The sequence below is a fragment of the Notothenia rossii genome (assembly GCF_949606895.1).
Source record: "Notothenia rossii genome assembly, chromosome: 9".
In the NCBI taxonomy this organism is placed as follows: domain Eukaryota; kingdom Metazoa; phylum Chordata; class Actinopteri; order Perciformes; family Nototheniidae; genus Notothenia; species Notothenia rossii.
This window is the reverse complement of record NC_136907.1, coordinates 62681351-62700247: the sequence shown is the minus strand read 5'-3', so window position 1 is coordinate 62700247 and position 18897 is coordinate 62681351.

Here is an 18897-nt window from a genome sequence, read left to right as displayed (position 1 = left end):
CTTTTAGTGGCTCCAGCCTGACAATTCAATCCACTGTTTGTTTTCATGCACTGAGCCTGGTAGCAAAACCCCATCTGAATGCATGAAGTGTTCTCAGCAGCCCTGACTGTAAATGAGGCCTAGACATTGTTCTACATATCACATACAGACCAAAGGGTGGAATCCCATTTTTCAATGATAAAATTACATGGAGGATATCTGAGGTCTCGTACTTTTTGGGATGTTCAGATTTTCTTTTTAAAGGTATAGGTGTATTCTCTCTCCTGTTATGTTGCAGGTCAAGTTTACCTGTTCCAATCTCTTTTGTTGAAAAAGTGTAATTCTTTCAGCACTGAACCTTCTTCTATGTTTGCTTCAGTATAATGAACTTTGAAAACATTTTAATAAAATGTCTTTGAAAGAAACAACCTACCACAGCATTTTAATATCACAGGGATAATCATTGAGAAAAGCTTTTAATTTCATGACTACTATTTTCAACATATTCTCAGTTTACCAAATATTTTCCAACAGCAGGACATTTTCTGCAAGATTTCCATCTTCCCTTTATAGGTCACGTATGCATGGTTAGATGTATCATGAGTAACAGGATGAGTTCCCACAATGCCCTATTCTTATCAACAAAGTGCCGGGTATTGTTGGTCCGCTGGCAATATAGAGCTGCCTTTAAGCTGGTTATTCACACAGCACCGTGATTAAACAGCGATTTTCTTTATGCTTGTTCACCCATGATTACAGCTGGTCTGCAGTATTCAGCAAACTGATTATTTTCAATCGATTTTGCAACCTTTCTTTTTGTAATAATTTTGTTTGTGTTATAATATCTACAGTAAATATCAGGTCACAGACAGCACCATACTTGGGCTTTGGAGAGGAAAAGGATTACAGGTTGGGTGACATGTTGGAAATAGAAGGGATCCATATGTTTGATGTTGTGTGTGTGTGTGTGTGTGTGTGTGTGTGTGTGTGTGTGTGTGTGTGTGTGTGTGTGTGTGTGTGTGTGTGTGTGTGTGTGTGTGTGTGTGTGTGTGTGTGTGTGTGTGTGTGTGTGTGTGTGTGTGTGTGTGTTTGTATGTGTGATGTATGCATGCATGCATTTATGGGAAATCTATAAAAGCAAACAAATGGCACTCTGGAGAAACCTGATTAGGCTTGAGCTGATCTCAGAAATCAAAATGAATTTGGAAGATGCCCCGGGCTTTCAACCATTACCTGAGGCGGAGCCATTACGTTCAGAAATAGCTCAGCCCCACCATGTGCACTGTTCATCTAAACTAAGATGATACAGGCTTCCTATTGGTTGCTAGTTCAATACTGCTGTGAGGTTCAGGTATGTGTAGTAATTAACATCCATAGCTGTATCATTAGGAACATTCTTCATTGTTATGGTCCCTGAATGCAGGTTACTTGATGTATGGCTAAAAAGGATATTACTCAGGCATTAGTGACAATGTCCAGACAAGAGAATACATTCCTTGGGAATTTTCTCTTCCAAGCAATCAATAAATAGCTCTATAGTAGTCCTAGGTTATATCATTCAAAGTTAGTCATTAGGGACTATTCATTTCTCCCTGCCAGTCATTCATTAGCCACACGTAAACCGTGTGTGTGTGTGTGTGTGTGTGTGTGTGTGTGTGTGTGTGTGTGTGTGTGTGTGTGTGTGTGTATATATAAGTATACCTGCTTTCACATAATGCTCCAGAGACCCACCCATTCATTTTTGTCCTCTGTGGAACACATTGGGTTTTGGTCCATTACTTTGAGTGTATACATGCCACAGCATTAAGTCCAATTGTACTCCACAGAGAACATCCTGGGATTTTCAAACATGTGACATATGTGGGGGTGTGGCTTTGAAAAAGATAATTTCATTGTATTTCAAAATGGCGTCCATCAACACAAGCACTTTTTATAGAAAGAGAAATGATAAGTTTGTAATTTTGTAATTACCAGTGTTGTGAATTCAATATTTTTTATTAATTATAGTAAGGGAACATCTTAGGAGTTAGTGTAGGGAGTTTTCAGAGCAGTGTAATACTTATTTGACCTAAAACTAAATGTTTTTGTGAATGTCCTCTGGAGGACATGGGGATTTGCTAACTTTTTATTTCCCCCATTTTACACAACACAAATGGAGTCCACTATGAACCAAAACTAACACTTAGGTTTCTGTAGGGTTCATGGCAGACGGATGCAGTGGGAAAACATACATCAAGTGCCTAAAGTGTCATGTATCTCTGCATTTCAAAAAGGATGGAGTACTACAAATGAGGGCTCAATATTTTTTGCATTGAGTTGTTGTGCTTTAATGTTGTCTACATGTACAGTCCTTGTAGTTTAATGTTGTTTGTATACTATGCTTCGCATAACTAACACCCAATGTCCTCCACAAAGGAAACTCAATAAAACTAAAATAAAAATATATTTTTGTAGTTTTTGTTAGTCATTATGTTTAAACCACCCTAAAGACTTCTGTGATAAAAAAGAAGCAAATTTGAAACCTTTTTCTTTCTGAGTCTCAGGAGGATATGATCTTTTTTATGGATATGGTATGTGCTTTGTCATGCAGTACTTACGTCATATCTCCCTGCAGATTGTTGGTGTAGGAGGGACATGCTCCTTATACTTGAACACAAGCTTCAATAGGACTGACCCAAACTTCAAACTTACCCAAGAAGTACTTGAATGCAACTGTGTTTCAACACAGGACAGATCTGTTAAAAAAAGGTCAGAGATAATTAGAAGGTGATGTTTTGCTAAATCTCTGAGATAGTCCAGAAGTGGGCCCCTTCGATCAGAAATGACATATTATTACCATTAAGAACATAACTTATCTTTTCATATTGAAATGTACAAAAACTCCCTCAATTCCAAAAGGTAGCAGAGGGGTTACCCAGATCAATTTGAGCAGAATACATTTATTTCCAGAAGCAATAACCTATCAGGCAATTTATTTTTCGGACAGGGAACTGACATATCTTTACAAGTTAAATTCAGCTAGGAAATTCAGGGGCTTTCCTAATCTTGATAAGATTGTATTTTCCTCTTAGCTGCCAAAACTGAACTATTTCTACACTTCCCTTTGCTGTTGGGTTTCCCTTCATCTTTTGCAAGTCAAGCCATTCGATGTGTTTCCTTTTATTTTCAAATTGCTTGTATATTCTAGCCTAACTAGCCGTGTTGAGGCTAGGGAAGTCGACCAGTTTAATTATCCTTTCTCCTGATAATATTGAACAGAAAAAATGGGAATGACACTTGGTATGTGTTTGGAAGCTTCTGAATAGAAAGTCTTGCATAAAGTTCTTTAACCTAACGCAGGGGTTGGCAACCCGCGGCCCTTTAAGCCCTCTGCTCTGGCTCCCTTGAGCTTAGACAAAAATAAGAAGGAAATAAAATAAAAGTATTTGTAGGACTATTTGTATTTTGTTGCATGGTTGAAAATATTTCGTATCTTGTATTTTGAGGTGATAATGTGACACATAAATAAAAAACAAAACGGTTTTAATTAGGTCAACTAAAATATGCGTCACATCCTGCTACGGTCCCGCGCTAGCGCCTTTTCTTGGAGGCGAATAACCTGACCCCCGGCTCGATGAGCAAACTATGGATAAATCAAATAAAAGTACAGGAGGAACACAGGATTTAATTCTGTGTGGACAGAGTTATATGCTTTCACAGCAAACGATGCTGGTTTACCAGTATGTTTGATATGTAGAGAGAAGTTGTCAACGGTGCTGCAGCCTTTACGTATCGAGGAACAACACGGGACAGGAAGACAGCTGACGATCTTCAGTCATAATTCAATGGGGTATGTCATTTATTTCAGAAAACACTTTTTGTTATATTCAATGGAATGCTCTTAACGTCCCGATAGCAATGAATAAATTCTTTGAAAATAAATACATACAAAAATGTATCTCTGGAAGCCGTAGCACTGTAAAAAGCACGACCAATCATTTTAGCCGGCCCGGCTAAAATAACTGGATGGCCTACCTGCCTGTCAGCCTTCCATCTGTGCACAAATGTATCTCGTGGCCTCATTGATGATGCGCGTTTGTGTGTGTTGGAGGAGGGACTCTGTAAGAAAGTCTGAAGGAAGAGGCAGATTTTTTCCGGTTGTGTATTTTCAAATTCTAGCGCACTCGAGCTGGTTTCTCCATTCTTACCTACCCTACCTTTAACTCTTTTTAGGGTGCTGCTATATGTTTTATTTATTTCAAAGTGGGCCCATTTTAATAATATTTAGTTCCCCTTCAAATGTGCAGAGGACTCCCAAGTGCTGCGTTTAATTTATTTTAAAGTAGGCGTGTGTATTATTTTTAATTCTCCTTATAGGAGTTCTTTGTTTCTTATTAGAGGTTAACAGTTTTATATAATGTAATAAATAGCCTAATAAATGCAAAAAGACTGTAGTTTTTGTCTCATATAACAATAAATACAACTTTATTAGCTATCAAGCTATGAAATATGTTTTGCGGCTCCAGACAAAACATTTTTTTGGAAAAAGGAGAAAAATTGCTCTTTTGGTCAAAAAGGTTGCAGACCCCTGCCCTAACCCTTTTTTCTCAAAATACCTTGAGGAAATTGGTCAAACTGTTGGAAAATGTGGGGTTGAATGTCCCCACACTCCCATCACAGGATATTTCCTATCGAAATGACTAAGCCTGATAAAGTGCAATTACTCTCTACCTCGCTGTTCATTTTACAGACACCATTATTATTGCAAAATATAACTTGATATTTCATTCAGTAGGTTAAATCTCATATAACTCCTAGTGACTTAATTAATCGTAAAATTGTTCTTACAATGCCCCGCACCTCCAAAATAAAAGAATGTGTCAAGTTGCAGTGCTTCCATGTCAGGAATGATAACAACATCTCTTATTTCTTGTTGAATAGAGCTGTTTGTTTTAACTGGTTCAGTTTGCTTCAAAGGAATTGCAGAAAGAGTCTTTTACGTCCTCATTAGGTTGATCTCTCCGGACAGAGGGAGACACCGAATGTGACATCGGAATAATGGAGACTAAAGTTGAATGAAAAAGAGTGTGTGTGTGTGTGTGTGTGTGTGTGTGTGTGTGTGTGTGTGTGTGTGTGTGTGTGTGTGTGTGTGTGTGTGTGTGTGTGTGTGTGTGTGTGTGTGTGTGTGTGTGTGTGTGTGTGTGTGTGTGTGTGTGTGTGTGTGTGTGTGTGTGTGTGTGTGTGTGTGTGTGTGTGTGTGTGTGTGTGTGTGTGATGGAGTGAGGTGGTAAGAGTGATACAAAGATGTGGAACAGTGCATTTTCAGTTAGCTAATGAGCGTACCAAGGGGCACATTAGTTATTTATTTACTGTGCTTGTTTCGTTAAGAGAAGGGCACACCAATTAGCTCTGAGGAGCTGACATCCCTAAGCGCCCTTGTGCTCGGCTGCGTGGCAACACAAGGGCCCTGTCTGAAATGCTAAACAACCTGTAGGGCCCGGCGCAATGGGGAAGGGAAATAGCATCACACGTGTGACCAAGCAAGCCTTCTCTAAAGCGGCATGGCCAGCTGTGGAGCTGCATTATCGAGGAGAGAGAGAAAGCGACTTGAATGAAATCCACCCTACATTAAAAATGGAAGAGAGGTTATGTGGACTGATGGCTTATATAATGTTGCTCTGCATATGAAACAGGGTCTAACATTATTCCTCCTCTTTTCACACATTCTTTCTTTTCTCTCCACACGAATTGCTTTATGCATCTCATCTCAGTTCAGCCAAAGATATGTTGTGTTTTCTATTTAGACCATGTAAACTGTTCGAATTTGTATTACTTCTTATCAGCAATGAAGAAAACAATTGCCTTTCAGATTGTAAATTGGGAGTCAGGAATATAATGAATATTGCAATCAATAATATGTCATTAGAGGAAAGGATTAGGTTTGAGGAATGAGCCTGAGCTGCCCCACCATACGCAAACAAAAAAATACTTAGTGATGATATTTTCTAAAGGTAACACCCGCTGATACATGTTGGAATATCCCTACATTAAAAAAGATCAAAAGCAAACACCTCTAGTCATCCACACATGAAGGTCCTATGTGTGCACCTTCATTAAAAGAGGCGTGCATCAAACAAGAGAGGAGCTTTGTTGGAAATGTCAGCCTTCTCCGATATTAATTGGAGCGGAGGCCCTCCAATCAAGGGTAAAGAACCCTGCGTCCACGGAGGTGAGTGGTAATGAGCTGCGCTTTGTATGTGGGGGAAGCTAGGCTGATTAAAATTACACTGCTGTGTCTGACCAGGCCCTAAACATAGTTATTTAGTTCAAAATAAGTGCAGCATTGGCCTAGTTTTCTCAACTGCATAATTTAAAGATATGGTGGTTCAAATAGTTACCTTAAATGAACACTGACTTTTATTACAGTTCAATGAAAGTCGTTTTGATTTGTATACGTTTCTTTGAAATAGGGATCGGTATCGAGAACCGGTACTAAGTCAATACCGGTACCTGATTGGACGGTATCGGTATACCGTTAAGCCGCTGGACAAACGGTGCTGCTATAGGTATATGTGTTACGTCTACTTCCTTAGTTTAACTTTAAACCATTCTGGTTGGTTGGGAACCCTCATCCCGTGTGATGTATCCGGTTTGAGACCCCTCTGATTGGCCACTGTAAATGCCACTCGTCATCTCTCTCAACAGCGCTCTTATTATTGTTGTGAGACTCCCGCAGACATGGCGGGCTGAGCGAAGCGATCGAAGGACTGGGTGCACTTTAAAAAATGTAGTGGCGATAGTGCAAGGTGCAATCTATGTACTCAATTAGTTGCTTGTAAAGGGGGTAACACAAGCAACTTAATGAAGCATTTGCAAACGAGACACTCATTGAATCTAAAACGGTGCAGCGTATTTGACAGCATAAACAATGTGGCTTCTAGCGATAATGCTAGTGCGAATAATAGTCCTAGCTGGCTTCAGCCGCGCCGTGTGTAAATGTGACCTGAGCGAAGGCTCGCAGGCAGGTTAGCTGCTGCGCGCGGGTAATATGTTTTATTTACCTGAGTGAAGTCTTCCAGGCACATCGCCTTGTCTTTTTTTTGTTTATTAACACTGACAGTGTATTAATGTGTGAGCTCCTACACCTATAATAATTTGGCCTTTCATTGAATGCTTTATAAACCAGTTAAACTTACAGATGTCATTGTGAATTGGAAAAATGCATTTAAATGTTATTAAAGTTCAACGTTGTAATGTATGGTTCAGCAATTGTTGGTCGTTTACTAGGAATTGACATATTTTAAGCTCAAACACTTTGTTCTATGTTTAAACCTTCAGACACATTTTGCCGTGTTTCAGTTCAGCACATCATTTATTTTGTGATGATTTAAAAGTACAATCCAGAATAATATACGTACTCGCCTTTATCTTTTTTTTGCCATCTTAGCCTTTTTACCAATTTCTTCATATCACAGTTTTGCATGATGTCACTGTAGGAAAATGTTTTAAGGATCTCTTGTCGAGCTAGGTTTTCAGTTTAAAATGTCTGGATGAAGATGTAACTGATTTACAAATGTTAAAAAATGCCTCTTTTCATCCTCTGTCTGAGGGAAAACCCCAAAAAGCATGATGGGGTGAGCCAGGCCTCTTTAAGTTATTTTATTTATTTTTGTCTGCTTCTGAGAAGCAAATGTATTTATACAGTTATGTATAATTTATACAGTTATTTCACCAAGAAAATTACAATAAAATGACTGTTTAATCTTCTCATCTTGTATTCATGTCTATAATTTTGAGCACCAAATTATTGAAAAGTATCGATAAGAGTGTCGAAAAATACAGATACCGATAAGCAGTACCGGTATCGGTATCGATAAAAATCCTAACGATACCCATCCCTACTTTGAACTAAAGCCTTTATATAGTAAACATATTCTGTCTGGTACAATAAAATCCTGGTACCATTACCACAATATATTCTAATGCTTGACACATATTTTAAATGGCCAATTTAGGAGAATCTGTTAAAAAATACATGCTGTGTCAGTCCTAATTAAATAAGCCATTGTATTATTTTAAGAGTATTTCATGTAGCAGTTTAGCATTAAAAGCAGCTACCCAATCTGTGAAACACTTAAGAGGTTTAAATGAAGATCAAAACATTCCTAAAAGTGGCTACTGGTGCCAATATGTAAATGGACAGTCTTTATTCAATAAAGCTATTAGTTTAAGTAAGACTTCAAATGAGTCATGAGCAATCATGTCACAAGCTAACCACAATGCAATCCAGAGGTAATGGAATTTCTAGAGAAAATGTATTAGAAGATAGAAAGAAACAAGGTAAGCATCAATCCACAGGCGGCTGGTTCCGTTTGCATTCTGACATAAGATATTGGCAGTTAAATAAAGACTGTGTGTGGCTGTGCTTTGAGAATTGTAGTTCTTCCTGATTTTGATATATATATATATATATATATATATATATATATATATATATATATAGGGGTGCTCAAATAGCTATCCACATTTTTTTCAGGACAACAATCTAGCTTCAGTGATGCCTGAGTGCATTTGTGATTTAGTCCAAAAAAATATGTATGCAGACAGCATTGAGTTTATAAAAGAAGAAAAACCCTGGCCCTGTTACCGATTTTCTTGAAGCACATAGAATGCAACAGAGGATTTCACACATTCTGAAATGAAACACCATGAAGAATACCAGGACGAATAAAGGTAACATCTCTTGAAAATCAGGCTTCCTGTGCAAAGGGTATAGTAATATCTGCTGATGAATGACCAGTGTTGGGGGTCGCGTTACAAAAGTAACGGAGTTACAGTAATATATTAATTGTTGCTGTAACGAAGTAATGTAACGCATTACTAATAAAATGTGGGTAATATATTACCCGTTACAATGCTCAGTAACGCAGTTACAACACATTTTAACCCGAAATTAAATGGTGTTTTGTTTTTTAAGAATGTACTAACATAGCGAGACATTCCGACACCGGACAAATTGTGCGGGTAGATTAGTAAACCTGGTGTTTACCCTTCAGGCTTCGCGTCGAGATCTTTGGGGAAGTTGAACGTTATGCAACCATTCAAAAAGAGAACGTAGCGAAAAATACAAACAACAAATTGTGTCAGGTGCGCGTGACCTGCTCCGCTGCTAGGGTGGCCATCCGTCCGGTTTTAGGTCGGACAGTCCGGTTTTCAATGTCTGTGTCCGTCTGCCGGCGCAGCCTTGAGCCGGACGCTCATTTGTCCTCCTTTTGAGGTGATCCCCATTTTATACTTTTAGGGTATAAAAAAAAAATAGACAATTATACAAAGAAATACAAAAAATAAGTTATGTGTAAGTATATATCCCTGTAAGACTTGTGGTCTTACAAATTATTGGCTGAATGTGATGTCAAATAAATATCTTGTATTTCATTGGTTAATAAACGTAAACAATTAGCCATGTGCTTCTTGACGTCACGTTCACGGCATGGCACTGTGGCACAGAGTGACGTTAGCGCTAGCAGACTAGCTCATGAGCCAACTCCGCCTAGTTAGCGGTAGGTTAAACCGCAGAAATGCCGAAACGAAAGACTTCATTTAATCCTGAATGGTCGAAAGAGCATGGATTCCTCACAAAAAGCCGAAAGGACGACTTCCATGCTTTTTGCACGTTGTGTCGTTGCGATGTGGAGGTAAGTAGCAAAGGAAAAGGTGCTGTCGACAGACATGCTAACACAGATAAGCACAAAAGCAACGATCAAAGCGCAGGTGCCTCTTCACTTTTATGTTTTTTCCGTGAAGCTTCATCGCCTCAAGATGACAAAATCTCCGCAGCAGAACTTTGTAAAGTTTATCATGCCGTCAAGCATCACCAGTCATACAGGAGTGTAGACTGTGGAATAAAAGTTGATCGCACAATCTACAACGACTCATCAATAGCAAAAGGGATGACCTGTGGAAAAACAAAAGCCAAAGCTTTGTGCGAAAATATCCTAGCACCCTACTCTGTCCAGACGCATGTGGATTACATAAAAGAAAATGAACTGCATTATTCAGTGGCAAGTGATGCATCAAACAAAGGTACGATCAAGTGTTTCCCCATTGTACTGAGATATTTTCACTTTGAGGAGGGCGTGCAACATGCACTGTTGGATTTTTACAGTGATAGCAACGAAAAGTCGGAAGCTAAAACAAATCAGCTGCTATCTAAACTGGAGATGTCTGGACTAGATGTGAAAAAAATGTCAGCATATGCAGCAGACAACGCCAGCGTTAACTATGGAAAACACAACAGTGTTTATCAGAAACTGAAACAGGCTCAAAAAGACGTGCTCGCTGCAAACTGTTTAGCCCATATTCTGCACAATGCAACAAGATATGCAGCAAGCAACTTGGATATTGACATTGAAAATGTTGTGCTTAAGGTGTATAGCCATTTTAGCATCTCAGCTAGCAGAACGGCGCAGTTGAAGGAATTCTGCGAGTTTGTGGAAGTGGAGGAATGCAATCTGCTGCGGCATGTTGTCACGCGATGGTTGTCTCTGCTGCCATCTATTGACAGAATCCTGAAGTGTTGGAGACCCCTGACCAGCTACTTTCAGAGTCTAGGTGAGGAGGAATGCTCCAAGATTTTGTGGAAATGCTTTGGAGAGGATGGCAACGAAGTATCTGAGATGTATTTTCTCTTCCTCAGTCACATTCTGAAAGTGTTTTCAGACTGCATTGAAGCACTCGAGGCCAAATCATTCAGCATAACCTCTGTGTTTAAGGCAGTGGTTCTCAAACTCTTTCTGTCAGGCCCCCCCTTTGGAGAAAAAAAAAAGTCGGGCCCCCCCAAAACGAATAATCAGGCTCAGTGGCGGCGCCAGAGATTTATTTTGGGGGTGCTGTGGGGTAGCTTGACGTTTCATAGAGGGTGCTCAAACATTTAGGGTTTCCCATTAATGTACCGGTCGCTACAGTGGAATTTTCTACTGCAACAATCCCCACGCAAATACACAACGTACCCGCGACTGTTACAATGAAGGCTCGATATTCAGCTCACGGCATATAGGTGTAAGCAGGGATAAAGTGCTATTTTTATAGGTGATGTGTGGACGTCACATAGGGGGGTCCGGGGGCAAGCTTCCCTGGGAAGATTTATTTTTAAATATTGAAGTTAAAAGCATCAATCTGGTGCACTTTGAGAGCGAAAGGAAGAGATCTATGGACACATCTCTCAACACCCATATGAAACAGAAATGTAAACAGATTTACTTTTTCTTGATGGATATTTTACAAATCACCCACTTATTAATAACAACTTTGTTGTACCGTCATATAGTATTTCATACCTGTTTTTCATTTATTCTCTTATTTTTTTATAACTATAATGATCATATAAACGTGTGCCTCGGAAATAATTATTTACATTAATGGTGACCAAAACATTTGAGACCCACTGAGATAACACTGAGAGAGTCCTTTAGCTCTCAGTCTGACAGGAGAGGACTCTCCTCCACTTTGTTGTTGAAAAAACTCCTTATATCCGTTAGCGTAGCTCGCTAGCACCAGAAGCTAACAACAACGATCTCCAGTACCGGTGCGCTCTCTCTCTCTCACGAGCACACAAAATGGCTCGTTCCACACACACACACACAGAGCCGAGCTTTAATGAAACAGAGACCCAGACGTAATAGTACTGTACTGCATCATATTATTTTTGAATCAATAATTTTTCAAATTATGATTTTTATTTTATTTTTTATTTTTATCTTTTTTTATTTTTTTTTATAACCATTTTTCCTCCTGGTCTCTCGCGCCCCCCCTGGCATGCCTCTGCGCCCACCAGGGGGGGCGCGCCCCCCACTTTGAGAACCACTGGTTTAAGGTAATGACTGAACTGAAAGGGAAACTTGAGAGAAGGTTAAAGGACACATTTTTTGGCTTTGCTGTGAACAACAAACTCAAGCAGCTTAACCCCTGATCTGGCTAAGAAATGTGAGGCTGATTTTCTTGTTTTCTATGAAAGAGCCAAGAAATACGTGAGTGAAAGGTATGACTTCTCTGAGAACAGCTTTCATAGTAAAGTGTCAAAGCTTGGCCTCACAACTGCTGTGTCCTATGGAGAATACAGTGATGCAGTCCAAGCCTGCAGCCTGAAAGACATTGACATGGATGGACTCTATGAGGAATATGGCATGGTGGAAGCTATTCTCAGCTCTTCAGAAATAGAAGGATGCCACAGTGAGGAGCGGTATCTGAAACTGTTTTCCAAAGCAGAAGTCCCACTTGTGAATCTGAGGAAGATCAGCGCCTACATCTTCTCCATCCCATGTAGCAATGCACATACAGAACGTGTGTTCTCAATGATGACCTCAGCATGGAGAAATGAGAGAAATCGTCTGGATGTGGACAGTGTCAAGGCAGAGCTGCAAATTTGTGTCAACTTCACATTTGAGTGCACAGACATGTACCAGAGACTCCTTACAAACAAAAAACTCTTGGAAGCAGCCAGGAAAGGGCAAAAGTATCGTAAATAGACATTCAACTTGTGGTTAGTACACTAGAGTCTTATTGTGTTTTGAGTGTGAAGGATTCAGTGAAGCCAGGATAAAAACTAAAAGATAATCCCAAAGTGTCCTCCTTTTTGGTGTTATGGAAATGGCCACCCTATCCGCTGCGCGTGCATCATTTCCAAAGTGCTTCCACAGCAGTGACACACATCTGATCTGTGGATAATCATTTATACGAAAATGGTTAAAGCAACCATCACTAAACGCCAGCAACACTGCATCTACTGCAGACAGTAGCAACAGGTCAGATGCGGACATCACGTTACCCTCCGTTGTGGACACTAGCTTACTCCCGCCTGACTCGCCAGCCCCGGAGCAGCAGTCTTCGTCGCCCGAAACTACGCCGCACCTCTGCGGCCCGCAGGTGCCAGGTATATCTAAACAACTACCCGCCTGTACAGTGGGGTAAGGCGGTCAATTTGCAGCTTGTGGTATACAAATAGACAATGGCTAGAATATTCATGTGAAAATAGTACCATATTCTGACATGCCTGTAGAAATGTTGGGTCAAAAATAATGCATACAATAGCACAGATGCCTTCACCACGAATGGCTACAAAAATATCTCATATCCCAAGCTTATTATCAACGAGCTGATGTTGCAGGTGAAATGTTCTCCAGGTCACAAAGTGAACCCCACATGATGATGTGATACCAGTTTTCAAGCACAGTAAATATTCTCTTCCCAGCGTATATGATGGGACCAAGGTGATGATGTACTAGGCTACATGGTTTTAATAATACTTTTGCCTTTCAATGTTTGCCATTTCAAACCATGAGCATGGTTTAAATAATATTTGCCTTGATTTACAATATGTTAACCTTCATTATAGTCCTTGACAGCGGTCTGTACTGCTGTATTAACAACGTGTCACATGTTAAGAATTTACAATCAGAATCGAGTATTCAACTAAGACGTGTAATACAAGTTGTTAGTAGCCTTAAGGGCCTACACAGTTGTTATGCTATACCACATTGCCCTTCACTGGATGCATAATGAGCTGCACTAAACTACATTTTAGCATTTAAAATACCTAGCTATTCTTTTGCGGTTATTTTGGTGAAAGTAACTAAAAAGTAACTAAAGTAGTGTAACTCATTACATTTCAGAGACAGTAATATTGTAATGTAACTTATTACTTTCAAAAGAGAGTAATAAGTAATATGTAATATATTACATTTTGCAAGTAACTTGCCCAACACTGTGAATGACCAGTGATGAGTCATGCTACAAGTTGAAGATGTTGTTAAAATATTCTTGATGAGATAAACCCTAATGCCCAGCCTTATGAAGCAATGCTAAAGGAAGCTTAAAACTACAGGAACTTACAGTATCTGGGTTTGTTTCTAAGAATTGTGAATGAATGCTCGTTCAGACAACTGAGAGCAAGACATTCAGAGAGCATTAACTTCTAATTTATGTATACCTGCTGTTGTATGTGCAAAACAAATTATATGACCGATTAAGCTTTGCTTCACTCAGCTTACTGTAACAATACTAAAATTTAGCAGAGAAGAGAGATACATGTATTATACATACAGTACCTTAGATAAAACTTCTCACCTATGATGCACTACATTTCACGATTTTATGTTTTGTATTTATTGGCACAATTTTTTCAGTTTTATTGTGTTGCACTGTTGATGGAGCCTGTGACTTAAGATTTTCATATTCATAACACTGTACATATGACTAATAAAAGCCTTGAACCTTTTTTTTCTCCTGAAGGCTACACTCTAAAAACGAATTCAGGCGACCTTTCACCTCCACTTAATTAAATGCATGGTTGCAAGATACAAATGTGAGTTAATTGACTTAGATAAACATTTTAAGTTGCAAACATTCATTTATAAGTTGTGTTGACGTAATAATGTTGGTAATTACATCAACTTAATATTGTGTGTAATTTGAACTCTGATTTCTGCGTTAATTCTCTTTAAAACTAAATTCAAGTTGTAGAAAGTAATGCAATTGGCTTGATAACTTCATTGTTCTACACCTTGAGTTAAGGATTTCAAGTCCACTCCCACTTAACATGCCTGGATAAGTTCCGACAGTTAAGACAAATGGAAATATACAAAGGACATTTTAAGGTGAGTGTCATCTTTTGTCATTCAAATACAGATAGCCTTGTAGTTGCACTGTATAGGCAAATTGCTGTTTGAACAAAATTAGCAGCCTTTGAACTGTGAATAGTTATGTGAGAGGATACAAAGTATTAGAGGCTACTGTGAGAGTAATACTTTGGCTACTATTGTGATATCGCTTTTTATTAAAAATGAATCTCGGTGAAGCAAATCAAGGACATGCTTCTTGAGGTAGGATTGTTATTTAGAGTTGTCATTGGAATGCAAGTTGTTGGCAGTCACCCATTCAGAATATATGAATGTCCTTTTTCAAAAATAGCACAATACAATTGAAGTATGCAGAGAACCATAGCCATCCGCTGCCTTGTCGTGTACCTTGGAGAAAAGGAAGAGGACCTTTTCAAGGACTTTAGCGAAGTAATTAAAAATCTTGAAATAAAATAAAATTGATGGGCACAGTGTAAAAATACAGGACAAAAGCACTGCTCTCTGTCAGTTACATTTTGAAGCACATTGCACTTTTGGCCAGACCCCAATCAATAATATCTTAGCAACGTTCAGCATGGATAGGTGTTGACAGCAATGGCATGGGAAAAGGATTGTGTCAAATGTGAAAAGTGGCTTCTGCTCATCACTTAACCAGTTCAAATATTGTATGGAACCTGCAGAAAAGATGAGAAGGTACACTAAAACTTGCACGGTTGTGATTGACAAAATCTGTCCACATGCATTTAAACACTAGGCAAAATACTCAAAACTACCTCTGTGTGTCTTCAGGACCACATTGCCATGATGACATGCAGACTCAATAGGTGAAAACAATACCAGCGTCGCTTTAGCAGCTGGTAATAATGGCTCTGAATTAGCTAAGAGTGACAGTTTAAAAAGTATGCAATTACCTAATTCATTATCTCTTATGCGCTAACCTATTATTTAATGTGCTTCAAAAGGACATGAATATCGCCTTCATCAGTGACCGGTCCACCCCAGGATCTGACCATACGATGGCAACCATCGTGGTCGAGGGAAACAAATGAATGAGCAAGCATTCTGCGTTAAATGTGTTCATACTGTTTGAAATAATGACTGTCGGCAGTGTAAACATCTTTGTTACATCTTTTGTAGAATTGATGTGTGTGATCTGCAGATTGGTGGCCACTGAGAGTTTGTTACTGTAGCTTTACAAAAACTTTACAGATTTTACATATTTGGCACTGGTTTTAAATATGCAAAGGTCTCTAACTTCGTTGTGATGGCAGCATGTATTTGCTGTGTCCCCATTTCCCATGGTAATATGGCTAATGTCTTTATTTATTATTTGTGGGGCAATTTAAATGTGTTATTTATCTTTTTTTTCAAGATTTAAATGAAGCTCAGCGCAAGTTCTTTCAGGAAGACTGGGTGTATATACATTCACTCCGCAGCTGCATATAATCAGCTCATCACAGGCGTTCTCTTTAACCTATTACATTTCACCTCATTATCCAGCAGCCAATCAACGTGCTGCAGCCAAACTATAAAATGGTTCTCCTCTCTCCTGCAGTCAGCTGTGATTTCAGGTGAATTGCCTAATATTTTTGTTGTGGAATCAATTAATTTCTTTCTTTAAAGGCAAAAACATGAAAAAGCTAATCAAAACTATTTAATGCAATATATTTGGAGCAACTTAATTTATAAATAGTTGTCAACTTAAAAACGTGTGTTCACAATGATGGTAATTAAGTAAATACAACTTAAAATTCCTCTTAAATCACATGGTAAAAGAAGTTGGAGCAACTTGATTTTTGGAGTAATCAACTTAAAAACTTGTATCCCGAATGGGGGTAATTAAGTACATACAACCTGAAATTCCATTTAAATCGTGTGGTAAAACTAGTCGGAACAACTTAATCTTTTGAGTAATCAACTTCAAAACTTGTGTTTATGCTACCAATTATTAAGTAAGTGGCAATTAAAAAAAAACTGATTGTAGAGGAAAAGCCTTCTACCCTAACTCAAATAACTGTGTTGCTTTAAGACAATCTCATTAGAAGTTGCCTTAACTCAATAAACAGAGTGTAGTATGGATGTTGCTCAGGGCATCATCATTCATATCACATCATATCACTTCATAATAGGCTATATTTCCTTATCTGAGTCAGCTTCTTGAGCCGTATCTGTCCGTGAAACACTCACAGTGTGTCATAAAGTATGCAGAAGTATTATTTTAAGCAACACATTAAGTTGACGAAACCCGAGGCCTGTACTACGAAGCTGGTTCAACCTAACCTGGATATGTTTGAGTTAGCCGGTTGGCCTAATCCAAAACATACGCGCTGTCGCTAAACTGTACTACGACGCTGGTTATCAAGTGGATCGCTCAAGCCAGCCGTGTCCTATCTAGTTAGGTGCGCGTTCACATGAAAGGGGTGGTATTTGGAGCATTCGACCAATCACAAACATGGAGAAGCGTACTGACAGCGCAGCGTCATTTTTCCTGAACTAAAAGTCAACTATAATATTAGACATATGAACTGAAGAAGTTCAACTTTAAACATCCATGACTTAAACACTTTAACCAGGATAAAAGCCACATCAGCTGGTAAAAGAAAAAGTGTTTGAATGCGTACATTAACAGGTTTATGATATCACTGCCCCATCTAAGACATGAGTGGATCTGACTTTAATTACATTTGTCTCGAGTGTTTCGTCAACTGAATGTGTTGCTTAAAATAATACTTCTGCATACAGTAGTCTATGTGACACTGTGAGTGTCGCACAGGCCAGATACGGCTCAGCTGACTCAGATAAGGAAATATATGATACATTATGATGTGATATGCCGCGGACTGTACTTAATGTTACTCTGATCCGGTTACTTATGTTGTGGCAGATATTTAAATAAGCTTTCTTAACGCTAATGTTATAATAGTCAGATTGCTCTGAAGATGGGAGGTGATATTCTATTAATGTTCACGTTCACACAGTCGGTGATATTTGCCGGCCGTCTTTCCTGCAACGACAGCTTTTCTGTATTTCCTTTCTCCTGTAATATGACTTGATCGCTTTAAACTCCGCACACTGAGCTCTGATTGGTCAGCAGGCAGTGCTTTCACTGAGTTGAGCTCTTAGCCTGCAACCTAACCTGCTCCGGGGCAGGTTAGCCGCACAGCATACATTACCATGGAGATCTAGCCTGCTAAAAAGAGAACCAGCTTCGTAGGACCGGAAAGCCCGAGCTTTCCCTGAAGTTAGCCGGCTAAGCGAAAATCCAGCTTCGTAGTACAGGCCTCAGGTCCGGCCCTTGGCATAGGCAGTATAGGTGAATGCTAAGGGCGCATCAACCCATAGGGGGCGCCGAAAATTGGGGAGAAAAAAGTTACATAACACATTTTCCCGATTTTGGATCAACAAAGTACATCTTATTATCTTATGCTAACAGAACTACACCTATATTGCGTACAGCGCCCATAAACTGTGGCACACCCCCCCCCAAAAAATCAAGTTGAACTGCCCCAGCCCCAGTAAAAACCAGAAGTTTATGTGAAATTGTTCTTTTTTTGAAATAATGGTTTTAGTGTGCAATTATAGGTATTTTGTATTTGTGTTAATTTAAAATAAATCAAACTCCCAAAAAACGTATACAGCTTCTGTGTGCTTTTATTAAAGCGGTATGTAAGCGGCTGCGGGGGGGAGAGCTTTAGAGAGCTCTCTCCTGAGTGACTGAGCGGTTCTGATAACCTCAGCTCAGTGAGGTAAAGGCACACCTTTATATGATCATTATAGTTATACAAAAATAAGAGAATAGATGAAAAACAGGTATAAAATACTATATGACAGTACAACAAAGTTGTTATTAATAAGTGATTTGTAAAATATCCATAAAGAAAAAGAAAATCTGCTTCTGTTTCATATGGGTGGGGGGGGGGGAGGGATATATCCAGTCTCTGATTGTGTTACGTTATTATGAGAGTGCTCTCATACTTGATTCTGAAATTGTATATATTTATATACTGAACAAAAATATAAATGCAACACTTTTGTTTTTGCTCCCATTTTTCATGAGATGAACTCAAAGATCTAAAACATTTTCTATATACACAAAATAACCATTTCTCTCAAATATTGTTCATAAATCTGAAAAAATCTGTGATAGTGAGCACTTCTCCTTTGCCGAGATAATCCATCCCACCTCACAGGTGTGGCATATCAAGATGCTGATTAGACAGCATGATTATTGCACAGGTGTGCCTTAGGCTGGCCACAATAAAAGGCCACTCTGAAACGTTCAGTTTTGCTAGCAAAGGAGAAGTGC